The following is a 12220-nucleotide window of genomic DNA, read 5'->3' as shown; positions in this document are numbered from 1 at the left end:
AGTTCGGGATACCAGAGTACCCCTACTCTAGTACACCGACAGGAGCCCCCGGGCCTGGGCCACACACGGTGCCGAGCGCTGTTGGGCCAGGCCCAAAATAGGGCACGGGCACGTGCGGCCTGGGTTATGCCGTATCTTACTCCGTATCCACCGCGCCCTCCCCGAACGGCGCGCGTCGAATGCGGCATCGTGGGAGAGATCGTGGGTGGTTTCTTTATTCGGAAAGACGGAACGCCCACCCCCTCCCTCTTTATAAGCAGGGGAAACAGGGGTAGTTTGCCCATCTCGCCGGTTGCTACTCCAATCTCGGAAATCTCCGCCGCTCCCCCCTTCTTCCCAAAGCTGAAAGAGAGCAGCACTCCGCCCCCATCGCCACCAGCATCACCAACGCCGTCGATCTCCCCCACCACCTCCGCTATGGCTCCGAAAGCCGACAAGGGGAAGGCCGTGAAGTCGGCCGAGGTGCAGCGGCTCGTGGCGCTACAAAAAGAGCGGGCAATCTCCCCCCCCAGCTCGCCGCGAAGGAGCTGAGGGAGTACTACTACCTTTTCTGGTCGACGGAGACGCGAGCGCATCCGCGTACGAAGGTACTCCCAGCTTCCGCTTCGGAACTGGCTCCGAATGGATACCCTTTCTTCGCGCTGTTCTTCTATTGCGGGCTCTGCCCGCCTTTCTCTGAATTTTTCTGCGATATCATGAACACCTACGGGTTCCGCCTCCTTGACTTCACCCCCAATGTTGTTCTGACCATGGCAGTTTTCGCACATCCCTGCGAAAACTTTGTCGGAGTCTATCCAAACGTAGCCCTTTTTCGCCATTTCTTTATGCCCCGAGTTGAGAGAGGGGAGCCCTTATCCGGCGGAATCGCCTAGATCTCGAGAGTTGGCAAGAAGGAAGCTTATCTGGAGGGAGAGCTCCACAGCAAGTGGGAGGAATGGAGAGCAGAATGGTGCTGGATTGTCGAGGAGAACCCACAGCCATTTACCGCCCAGCGCCAAGCCCCAATAGCGCGCGGCAACGATTGGAGCAACGTGGCCCCGGAAGATGATAGGCTGAAGATTGCCGTCACCCGGATCCTATGCCTCAGGCTTGCCGGGCTCACCGTAGGCGCCGTTGGCGCAGATTTTCTTCGCCACCGCATCGCCCCCTGCAGGAGAGGAGGAGACCCGCCTGGGAGTTCCAGAATGCGGCGGATATCATGAGGCTGCGCCCGGGCCTCAACTTCAACTTCACCGTCCTGGAACTGGACGCGATGCTCCTGGAACTGTTCAAGCGTGATCATCAACATCCCGAAGCGTTCATGTTGCCGAGGGGTGTCGTTCCGCTGTGCAACAACTCCTCGCTCGACCGCATCCGTGCAATGATGCCGCTGTGCGACTCGCATGGAATTGTCCCAACTTGGCAAGAGCCTGCAGATGACGTCATGCAGGAGTTCTTTGACGGCCTGGTAGAAGTGCCGGTCCGCTCTGATGAACAGAAGAGCCTCACCCACGACACCACCGATAATGAGATGCAGCGCATCGCCACCAGGCTGGAAGAGGCGGCAGCAGCCGCTGCCGCGGGCGAGTTCGGATTCACCGTGGAGGAGGCAGAGGTAGCAGAGGCGGCAAGCCTTGTCGAGCGAGAGGAGTTTGCCAGCGAGGAAGAGCTTGTCGGGCCTGAAGCTGAGTCGAGCGAGCCCGCTGAGGGTGCGAGCGACTCGTTGAAGATCGGCTCCTCCTCCTCCCCACCTTCAGCCAACTCGCCGCAAGCGGAGCCCCCAGCTCCACCAAGAAGGCGTCTCCGCAAGGCAGGGGCCGCAGCGGGGCGGCAGACGGGTCAACAGCCGCCGCACCGCGCGACGCGCTCCACCGCGACAAGCACTGTTGCCGCGGGAGCGCCCCATGCCACTGCGGCAACTAGAGTGGGGTCTTCCCGGTCCACCGCTACTGCTCCTGCCAAGCGGACAAGGGAACCTACTCCTCCGCCTCGTCGCACCGGAGGCGCGCCGGACTTCGATCTTTCCACGCTCAGCTCCGACGAGGAAGAAGAAGAGTAAGATTCTTTGCTGTACTTGTAGTTCTTAAATTTTGTTGCTTTGTCTTGTATCTGATTTGCTTCACTCTGAACCCATTCCTTTTCAGGACGCTGGCCCAGAGAGCTGCGAAGAGAACCAAGGTCCCGGTGATTGTCATCGAGGAAGAACCCACCGCGACAACAGGGGGTGTGTCCGAGACCATCCCGCCGGACCCGGCAACTACTCCCCTGAGCAGCCCCCAGCGCAGCCCCCAGCATAAGTATATGGTTTACTTCCTGCTGTCAGGTGCGCATAGGTACTCATTCTTTGCTGATATCTGACTGTTGGTTTGTGTAGGAGCAGAGCAGCCTCACCAGGAGTGCCCGGAAGCCGCTCCCGAAATGCCATCTGCTTCGACTACACCGCCAAGGGAGGATTCCCCGGCAAGGGAGCGTTCTCCGGCAAGGGAGAATTCTCCAGCAAGGGACAGTTCTCCGGCAAGGGACAACACCAGCGACCCTCCGGTGGTTGAGACCACGACTGCAGATCCTAGTACAGGTAATCCGCTTGCTTGAAAACTTCCCTTGGGTTCTTCTTCTTCTGATTTTCTTTTTGGATATTTGCTTGACTTTTCTCCTTTTTCCATTCGTCAGATCCATCTGCCACGGAGCCGATGGAAACCGAGGTCGTCGGCGAGGAGAACGCGTGCAGCAATACCGACGACGCTGTTGCCACCGAAGGAGAAGCCGGCGCTGATGATCCCGCCGGCGAAGAGGCCGCCAAAGCTGCCGCCGCAGAAGCTGGCGAGGGATCTGGCGATCGCACTGACGGCCCTGAGGCTGCAGGAGCGTCAGGCGCTACGCCGACCGCCGATCCCTCCGCCGCTGCTGCAGCGCCAGGCTCCGAAGAGCCCCAGCCCGGCGCCTATTTGAAGGCCGGCGACGGCATCTTCATCAAGCTCCCCTGGGCGTGAAGCTCCAGGGCGCCGGTCGAAGGAGAGATCTTGGACGGAGAGGTGCTCGCCTCCGCTGGGCTGACGTTGGTCGACGCGCCAAGCAGCAGCCGCGACGAGCCTGAGGAGGAGCGGCTGCTGCGGAAGCTGTTGTCGCTCTACCGCGCCCGACAAGCCAAGCTGGTATCCCGAGAAGCGCTTGTCGCGAAGGCGGGAGTGGATATCGAGAAGCGCGCGGAGGAGCTCCGGGGTCTCAGGCAGGAAGCTCTCCGGTCCCTGGCAGAGGAGCGGGAGCAAGTCGCCGAGGAGCGGAAAGCCTTCCTCCTCGAGAAGGCTGAAGTTGAAGAGCAACAGCGGCTTGTTGCCGAGAAGCTATCTGCGCAGGAAGGCGTGTTGGCGCAGCGCAAGGTCAACCTTGACAGCCATGAGGAGGAGCTTGCCACGCGCAAGCAAACATTTGGCGGGGCTCTCAAGGAAGCAGAGGATGCCGCCGCAGCTGCCGAGGCCGCCAAGAAGGAGCTCGAGACAAAGATGGCGCAGCTGGAGGCCGATCTCAAGGCGAGCGGCGAGGAAGTTGCCGCGCTCAAGCGTGAGCGCGAGAAGGACGCTGCCGCTCATGGCGAGCTGCAGGGTCGTCTTGCTGAGAGGAGCAAAGAGCTTAGCGCCACCAAGGACTCCAACGCAGATCTTGAATTGAAGCTGGCTACTTTGACTCAGACGCTGGACGGCGCCAGGGAGCGGGAGGTGGCCTTGACGGAGAAGATCAAGGCCGACGAGGTGCTGCTGGCGAGTGCTGCTGCCGCCCAGAACGCTTTTAGGGAGACTGTGGAGCATTGGACCGAGGGTCTCGTGGATGTTGCCGTGGCCATTGACAGGGAGCTGGCGCAGCTGGGGATGGAGGATCTCGGGTACTCCTCCGATGAGCACCTCCAACCCAGCGCCAAGCTCAGTTTGTTCTTCAAAGGCGTGGCGACGGCCCTCCAGCGACTCCGGGAGAAGATCCCAAAGCAGCTGGCCGACGAGTCGCGCAAGATCTGCGCGGGAGCTCTTCAAAAGGTGCTGGTGAAGGTGGCCTTCCGCAATCCATGCCTCAACCTCACCAACGTCCTCAGGACCCTGCCGCCGGATGCTGATCTGGAAGCGCTCAAGACCCTTGTCGCACCCATTGTGGACAAGGTGAGCGGGATCAAGAGGGTTGAGGGCGATCGCGTAGATTAGGCCGCCCGTTTTCTCTTTTTCTTGTCGCTGCTGGTCATGTTATGAGAACCTTCTGTTAGAGCTGTGACAAGCTATCTTGTAATATGACTCTATTTTGGGTAGAGGTTGCTATGCTATTTCCTTTACTTGATTCCTTCCTTTGTATGTTTTCACCCTACGCTTTTAGGGAACTTGTCGGCGCAGGCACCTGGGCCGCGAGCGCTGAGTGCGGGACGTCAGCAGCCTGCTGGCGGTGCCGCTTCCGACAAGAAACCTTGTCGCAACTAGTCGCAGCTCACTTAAGTTGTTGAGCGGACTCGAAACAAAGTAAGGGCGCAACTAGCTACGAGTTGGTTCCTCCGCGCACAGGTTTTCCATACAAAGCACGGTCGTTCGAGGAAGATAACTTAAAAATTAAAACTGATTGCTCAAACTTTGGCAACTTAGCTTTTCTGTCATTTGCTTTCCGGCAAGGCGAAACTTTCTTGAACGACACCCGGTCCACACCATTATCTTCTCCTTTCCCCCCGGCAAACTTGTGGGCGAGGGAACCTTCCTTCCTTTGAGAAAGAGAAAGAAGAGAAAATAAAGATATGGAACCTTACGGCTCGTTATTGCTTACCGGGGGTAGGTGCTGCACAAAGTGTCAGATAACATATGCAAAGTAGAAAGCATGAAATTGACAAGATGTGCGGAGCACATGAGCTTTACTTATGCACGGGATTTGCGCCCGGCTTTGTACAAAGGATTACATGCAACATCGGCAATACTTGTACAAAAGGTGGTTGCCAGAACAGGTTCCGGCACCCGCGCCTTACGGGTAAAACTTACGAAGATGCTCAATGTTCCAGGAGTTGCTCACCGGAATGCCATCTTCGGTCTCAAGGCGGACAGCGCCAGGCCTAGTGACTTGTTTCATCCGGTAAGGGCCTTCCCACTTCGGCGTCAACTTGTTGGAATTCTTGGCGGAATGAACGCACCGAAGAACAAGGTCGCCTTCCTCGAAACTTCTGGCATTAACTTTGCGGCTATGGTAGCGGCGCAAAGCTTGCTGGTATCGAGCAGCTCGTACAGCAGCCTGAAGACGGTCCTCCTCAAGGAGCAGCGCGTCATCTTGTCGCAGCTGCTCTTGCTCAAGCTCATCATAAGCAAGCACTCGAGGTGACCCGTATACGAGTTCCGTGGGGAGAACTGCCTCTGCTCCATAGACTAGAGCGAAAGGTGTCTGGCCAGTGGCTCGATTTGGTGTCGTCCTAATTGACCAAAGAACCACCGGCAGCTCCTCAATCCAGTTCTTTCCGCACTTGCGCAGCCTGTCGAAAGTCCTGGTCTTGAGCCCGCGCAGCACTTCAGCATTCGCCCTCTCCGCTTGACCGTTACTTCTCGGATGAGCAACAAAAGCGAAGCAGACCTTGGCGCCAAGATCTTGGACGTACTGCATGAAGGCGCGGCTCGTGAATTGCGTGCCGTTGTCGGTGATGATCCTGTTAGGGATCCCAAAACGGCAAACAATCGACTTGAAGAACTTGACTGCTGACTGTGCTATCACCTTCCTCACTGCTTCCACTTCTGGCCACTTTGTGAACTTGTCGATTGCAACGTACAAGTACTCAAAGCCCCCGACAGCTCGGGGAAAGGGGTCGAGGATGTCGAGCCCCCAGACCGAAAATGGCCAGGATAAAGGGATCGTCTGGAGAGCTTGAGCTGGCTGGTGTATCTACTTGGAATGGAACTGGCACGCTTCACACTTGGTTACTTGTGCAGTTGCATCCTGGAGGGCTGTCGGCCAAAACAAACCTTGCCAGAACGCTTTGCCGGCAAGTGCTCTTGCGCCAATGTGATGACCACATATGCCTCCATATATCTCTGCCAACAGCTTTTGTCCGTCTTCCCGGTGAATACACTTCAATTTCACACCGTTGAGTCTTCTTCTGTACAGTGTGTTGTCGACAAACTGGTACATACTTGACTGCCGGGCTACTCTTTCCGCTTCTTCTTGCTCTTCAGGAAGTTCTCCTGTCTAAAGGAAACGGACAACTTGCTGTGCCCATGCTGGAGCTTGTGGCTTGACAACAAGAACTAAAGGCACATCCGCTGCTGTGGGAACATCCGCTTCTACGGCGAGAACCTGCGGCTCAGCCGGAGCTTGACGTTCCCCGGCAAGCTTGCCGGAGCAAAACTTTCGGGAGTGTCTGCTTCGACGGAACAAACCCTAGGGCTTGCCGGAGCAGACTGCTCCTCAGCACCCTTGGTGTTGATCTTAAGGACCCTCTTGGCGGCGGCTTCAGGGAGCTCTGCCTAAAAATAGTCACCAGAAATCAATTTCCTCTTCTTGCTCTGTCTACTTGATGGCGTTACAGACGGTTGAGTCAGTTTGAGCACAAAGATCCCTGGTTCCACAGGTAACTTAAGTGCGGCGCACTTCGACAGGCCATCGGCAATGTCGTTCTGAGCTCTTGGAACATGTTCCATCTATAGGCCGTCAAAGTGCTCTTCTAGATTTCTCACTTCATCAACATACGCTTCCATCAACGGACTCTGATAATTCTTGTTCACTTGGCGGACGACAAGTTGTGAGTCACCCCTGACAATGAGCTTCTTGATCCCAAGGTCTGCTGCGATCCTGAGACCGGCAAGCAAACCTTCATACTCTGCGGTATTGTTCGTTGCTTGCTCCTTGGGAAAGTGCATCTGGACTACGTACTTGAGGTGCTCTCCGGTGGGTGCAACAAGTAGCACGCCCGCACCGGCGCCTTGCAGCGAGAAGGCACCATCAAAGTACATCAGCCACTCTTTGCTTGCTTCCTTGACGGGGATGCTTGTTTCTAGAATTTCTTCATCTTGTGTTGGTGTCCATTCTGCTATGAACTCCGCCAATGCCCTGCTTTGGATAGTTGAAGTGCTCTCAAACTTGAGGCCAAAGCTTGACAATTGCCTGTTGCTTCTGGATTTTGCAGTATCCTCTTCAGCGGAAAACGAGTGACGACTGTGATTTCATGTGCTTGGAAGTAATGGCGCAGCTTTCTCGAGGCCATGAGAAGGCCGAAAAGCAATTTGTGCACACCAGAATACCTTGACCTAGCCCCCTGCAAAAGGGAACTGACAAAGTAAACTGGGCGCTGCACCATTCTTTTCTGCATCTTCTCACGCGCCTGCGCAGATCCATCTTTGTCGGGACCAGAGCTTGCCGGTGAAGTCCCCTGCTTGTCGCTGGATGCATCTGCTGTGGTTGCTGGCTCATCATCCGCCTCCCTCTCTACTACTAACGCAGCACTAACCACTTGATTGGTTGCCTCTATATATAGCAGCAACTTCTCTTGTGGCTTAGGTGCGACAAGTGTTGGAGTGGAGGACAGGTATCTCTTTAAGTCCTGCAGTGCAACCTCTGCTTCCGGAGTCCATTTCATCGGACCTGCCTTTTTCAATATTTTGAAAAATGGCAGGGCGCGCTCAGCAGACCTAGAGATAAACCTGCTGAGAGCAGCTACGCAACCGGCAAGTCTTCATATATCCTTGACGCGTTTTGGTGCTTCAATCTGCTCAATGGCCTTGATTTTGTCGGGATTGGCTTAAATTACCCGCTGAGACACAAAGAACCCGAGAAGCTTGCCGGAGGGGACTCCAAACACACACTTCTCGGGGTTAAGCTTGAGGTTGATCTTGCGCAGATTTGCAAAGGTTTCGTCTAAATCTTGAATCAGAGTCGCCTTGTCCTTGCTCTTGACCACTATGTCATCCATGTAGGCTTCCACATTCCCGTGTATTTGCGGCTCAAAAGCGTGATGGACAACCCTTGCAAATGTTGAACCAGCATTCTTTAAACCGAAGGGCATCCGTACGAAACAGTATGTGCCACATGGGGTGATGAATGCGGTCTTCTCCTCATCCTCTTCTGCCATGAAGATCTGATGGTATCCTGAGTATGCATCAAGAAATGAAAGCAAGTCACATCCGGCCGTGGAGTCAACAATCTGGTCGATGCGCGGCAAGGGAAATGGGTCTTTGGGACAAGCTTTATTGACATCGGTAAAGTCGATACAAAGCCTCCATTTCCCGTTTGCCTTGCGCACGACTACAGGGTTGGCCAACCACGTAGGATGGAGCACTCCTCTGACAAGGTCTGCTGCTTCCAATTTCTTGATTTCTTCTGCGATGAATTCTTGGCGCTCCACTGCCTGCTTCCTGACTTTCTGCTTGACGGGCCGCACATGAGGACAGATGGCAAGATGGTGCTCGATTACTTTCCCGGGAACACCGGGGATGTCAGACGGTTGCCACGCAAAAACATCGACATTCGCCCGCAGGAAAGCAACGAGCGCGCTTTCCTATTTAGGATCGAGAGTGGCACTAGTGGTAAAGGTACCACCAGTGCCATCCTCCTTGGCGGACACTTTCTTGGTCTCTGGTGGAGCTGTCATTGTCTTCTTACACTTGCCGGTGGAGCTCGATGGTGCATCCTCGACGGTAGCGCAGCACTCCGAAGAGGTGCGCTTGCCGGAGTGGGCATCAGAACTCTTGCCGGTCTTGGTCTTCTTCTTCGCCCCGGGAGCTTCAACGGCAAGTGATTTGTGATCTGTTGCGGCTGCTGCTTCCCGGTAGATCTTGTCGGCGCAGATAAGAGCATCCTTCTTGTCGCCAAGGACAGAGATGACACTTATCGGGCCTGGCATCTTCAACATGTTGTATGCACAGTGAGAGGCTGCCATGAATTTGGCGAGTGTTGGACGTCCGAGTATCCCATTGTAAGGCAATGGAAAGTCAGCAACGTCAAAAGTGACCCTCTCAGTCCTGAAGTTCAACTCGCTGCCAAATGTCACCAGCAACGTGATCTTTCCCTTCGGCTTGCTCCTTCCCAGATTGATTCCTTGGAATGTGCCGGTCTCTTCGAGTTCGCCATCAGGGATCTGGAGTTTTTGGAGTACCGCGGAGGAGATCAGGTTCAAGCCGGCCCCGCCGTCAACTAGCAACTTAGTGACCTTGAGGTTGTGGATAGTTGGTGAAACCAACATCGGCAAGCACCTGACCGCAGTTATGCGATCAGGGTGGTCCTCAATATCAAAGATGATAGGCGTGCTGGACCATTTCAGAGGCTTGCGTGACTCGACGGGTGGTTCTGCCGCATTGACTTCCTGCACCCACCGCTTGAGCTGGCGGTGTGAAGTATGCAGAGAAGCACTGCCGTCAACGCACAGGACCTCTTTGGCTTTCTGGAACTCCTGCTCATCAGTCTCGTCATCATCCATATCTTCATCGTCATCGTCATCTTCATCCTTGTCGCGGCCGCGGGGAGGTCTGTCTCCTTGCCGCTGCTTATCCTTGCCGCGGCGTCCTCCTCGGCCGGGGCGTTTCTTGCCGGCTCCTCCAGCACCTTCCTGGGCCTTCTCCTTGTCGCGTCGCTCGTATTCAGCTTTTTGCTGCTCGACAAGCTGCTCGACCTTCTTGCAGCTCTAGAGGTCATGGCCCTTGGTGCGGTGGATCTTGCAGTACTGCTTGTTGGTGCCGTCCTGCTTGTCGGCGACCACCACAGCCTGGAAGTTGGTGCCTGCGGCAATGTCCTTGCCGGAGCTACCAGCTTTGGCTTTCTTGGCGCCACCTCCGTTGCCGGACTGCTCAACAACTAGCACATCTTTGCCTTTCTTCTTCCTGTTGTTCCACCGCCGGTTTTTCTTTGCCGGGGCGACATCCTCACTATCAGATCCTCCTGCTTCTGTATTCTCTCCGGGGAGTTTCCTCCCTTCCTCAGCACGTGCACACTTGTCGGCCAGGGAATATAGCTCACTGACGTCTCTGATCTTGCACATCGCCATCTCCTCCCGCATCCTGCGGTTTCGCACGTTCTGATGGAACGCGCTGATTACCGTGGCAGGGTGGACATCTGGGATGTTGTGCTATACGCGGCTGAATCTCTGATTGTACTTGCGTAGGGGCTCTCCTTCCTTCTGAGCGAGCAGATGAAGGTCACTCTCTTGGCCATGAGGTTTGTGGCCGCCTGTAAAGGCGCCGACAAACTGATGGCATAGGTCTGCCCAAGAGGATATGGAGTTGTCCGGCAAGTGCATGAGACAGGATCTGACATTGGGCTTGAGCACCAGCGGGAAGTAGTTGGCTAGGATCTTGTCGTCGCGCCCCCCCCCCCCGCAGCTTGCACCGCGATGGTGTAGATGCTGAGGAACTCCGACGGATGCGACTTGCCGTCATACTTCTCCGGTACATCTGGCTTGAAATTCTTCTTGCTGGGCCACTGGACTTGCCGCAGCTCACGAGTGAACGCAGGGCAACCTACCGCGTACGGCAAGTCGCCTGCTTCCCCTGGCGCATGCCTGTCGATAGAGGGCCCAATGCGCTGGTCGGATTGACGTCGCGCTTCTCTTCGGCGCTCGATGCGAGTTCGAGCGTCTTCTTGCTGTCGTTCGTGAAGAACTTGGCGCTGATCGCGACGAGCTCGTGGATCCGATGATGCGATGGAGTCGCTGTCGAGGTGGATCCGGCGAGTCGGCGATCTTGGCCTTCGGGGTGGAGAGTGCATGGTGGTTGCACCCCCACCAGTTTCATCGCCACCGGCTCGTGCCTGGCAGTCCTGCCGCGGCAGCGATGTACTTGGCTGCCGCGGAGTGTCGCCGTTGGCGAAGCCGATGAGACTCTGAATGGTGGCCCTCCATTCATCGATCTTGTCTGCCGTTGGAGGGTAATCTAGGAGCAGTTAGGCTCGCGCCAAAGCTTCTGCTCGAGTGGTGGGCAGCAGTGGTGAACGGCGCGAGGAGCGGGATATGCTCGAACTTCTAACTATGTTAGAAGGAGCAGTATCCCGACCAGGCGACCGTGTCTCGCTCGTGCCAGCATGTTGGCGTGCATGCTGGTCTTGAGCACCCCGAGACCCACCAGCTCGATCTTGGTCCAACAAACATATGGTACTGCGAATACCATGACGCTGTCGGTCCTGCGCCTCCTGAGATGGGTGCGGTGCATGTACGGATGCCGAGGTCTGCGCAGCCTTGTCCTTGGACCTGGCAGCACAGTGGGCTCCCTCGTCGATGTCCGTTCTTCCGCCGGCGTCTACCCCACCACCCGTTTGCTCTGGTGGTGGTGGGATCGACGTGGACGGAACATCTGCCGCCGAAGCCTTCTTCTTCGGTGGCATGTCGATGAAGAAGATGAAGATCTAGCTCGTGTGAACGCCGGATCAGGTTCACACAACCTCGATCCCCCTACCTGGTGCGCCAAAGATGTCATGGAAGCTGATCCACGAACACCTATGGGACCGGCGGACCGAGCCCCTTTCGGTTCGGCGGGGGGCGGAGATCGCACGAAGAGCGGATCGAGGCGAAGCACACGAGCGGTTTTACCCAGCTTTGGAGCTCTCCGGAGAGATAACACTCCTACTGCTGCATGTCTGAGTGTATTGAGTTCTTGCTCGGGAGCGCTGAATGCTATAGTACACACTAGTTGCTAACGAGACCGAGCGTGAGTGCTCTCTGCCTTCGAACCCCCCTCTACGTTACGCATGGGCCTCCTTTTATATGCTCAAGGGGTCACCGACAGGTGGCAACATAGATAAGGGTAAAAATGGAAAAGGAATTGTGGTTGGTACAGCTACCTGTACAGTGTATCATACCTAACCCTGACGGCAGGGGACAAAGGCATTAAATGCCTGTCTGCGTCGCCCAAACAGTGCAGAAAGGGACCGCCAGGGACGCCACCGTTTGCCACGATGGCTATCTTGTCAGCGTCGCTTGCCACCGCGCACCGCTGGCTGCACAACCTCCTGCCACGCGCGCCTGGAAAGGCCCCAGGGCGACACGTTGGTGGATGTGCTGGAGTGCGGGTACAGAGTGGTCCCTTGCCGCGGCAAACGCCTTGCCGAGGTCGTTGTCTTGTCGCGTCCGGAAGCTTGTCGCTCACCGGGCCTTGCCGGGTCGCGTGGCGCGTCGCGGCAAGTTCCTTGAGATGCCTTGGTTGGCCTTCCCGGCAAGCTCCTCTTGCCGGGGCCTTGTCTCCTTGGTTTGAATACTTTGTTCTTGAATGGCTCCAAGGGAACCACGGAGGACTTTGGCGGTCACCCAGCAAGCCTTGCCGCG

The sequence above is a fragment of the Triticum dicoccoides genome, chromosome 5B, assembly GCF_002162155.2.
Source record: "Triticum dicoccoides isolate Atlit2015 ecotype Zavitan chromosome 5B, WEW_v2.0, whole genome shotgun sequence".
Taxonomy (NCBI): domain Eukaryota; kingdom Viridiplantae; phylum Streptophyta; class Magnoliopsida; order Poales; family Poaceae; genus Triticum; species Triticum dicoccoides.
The sequence above is the reverse complement of the archived record's forward strand: the minus strand, read 5'-3'. Positions refer to the sequence as shown.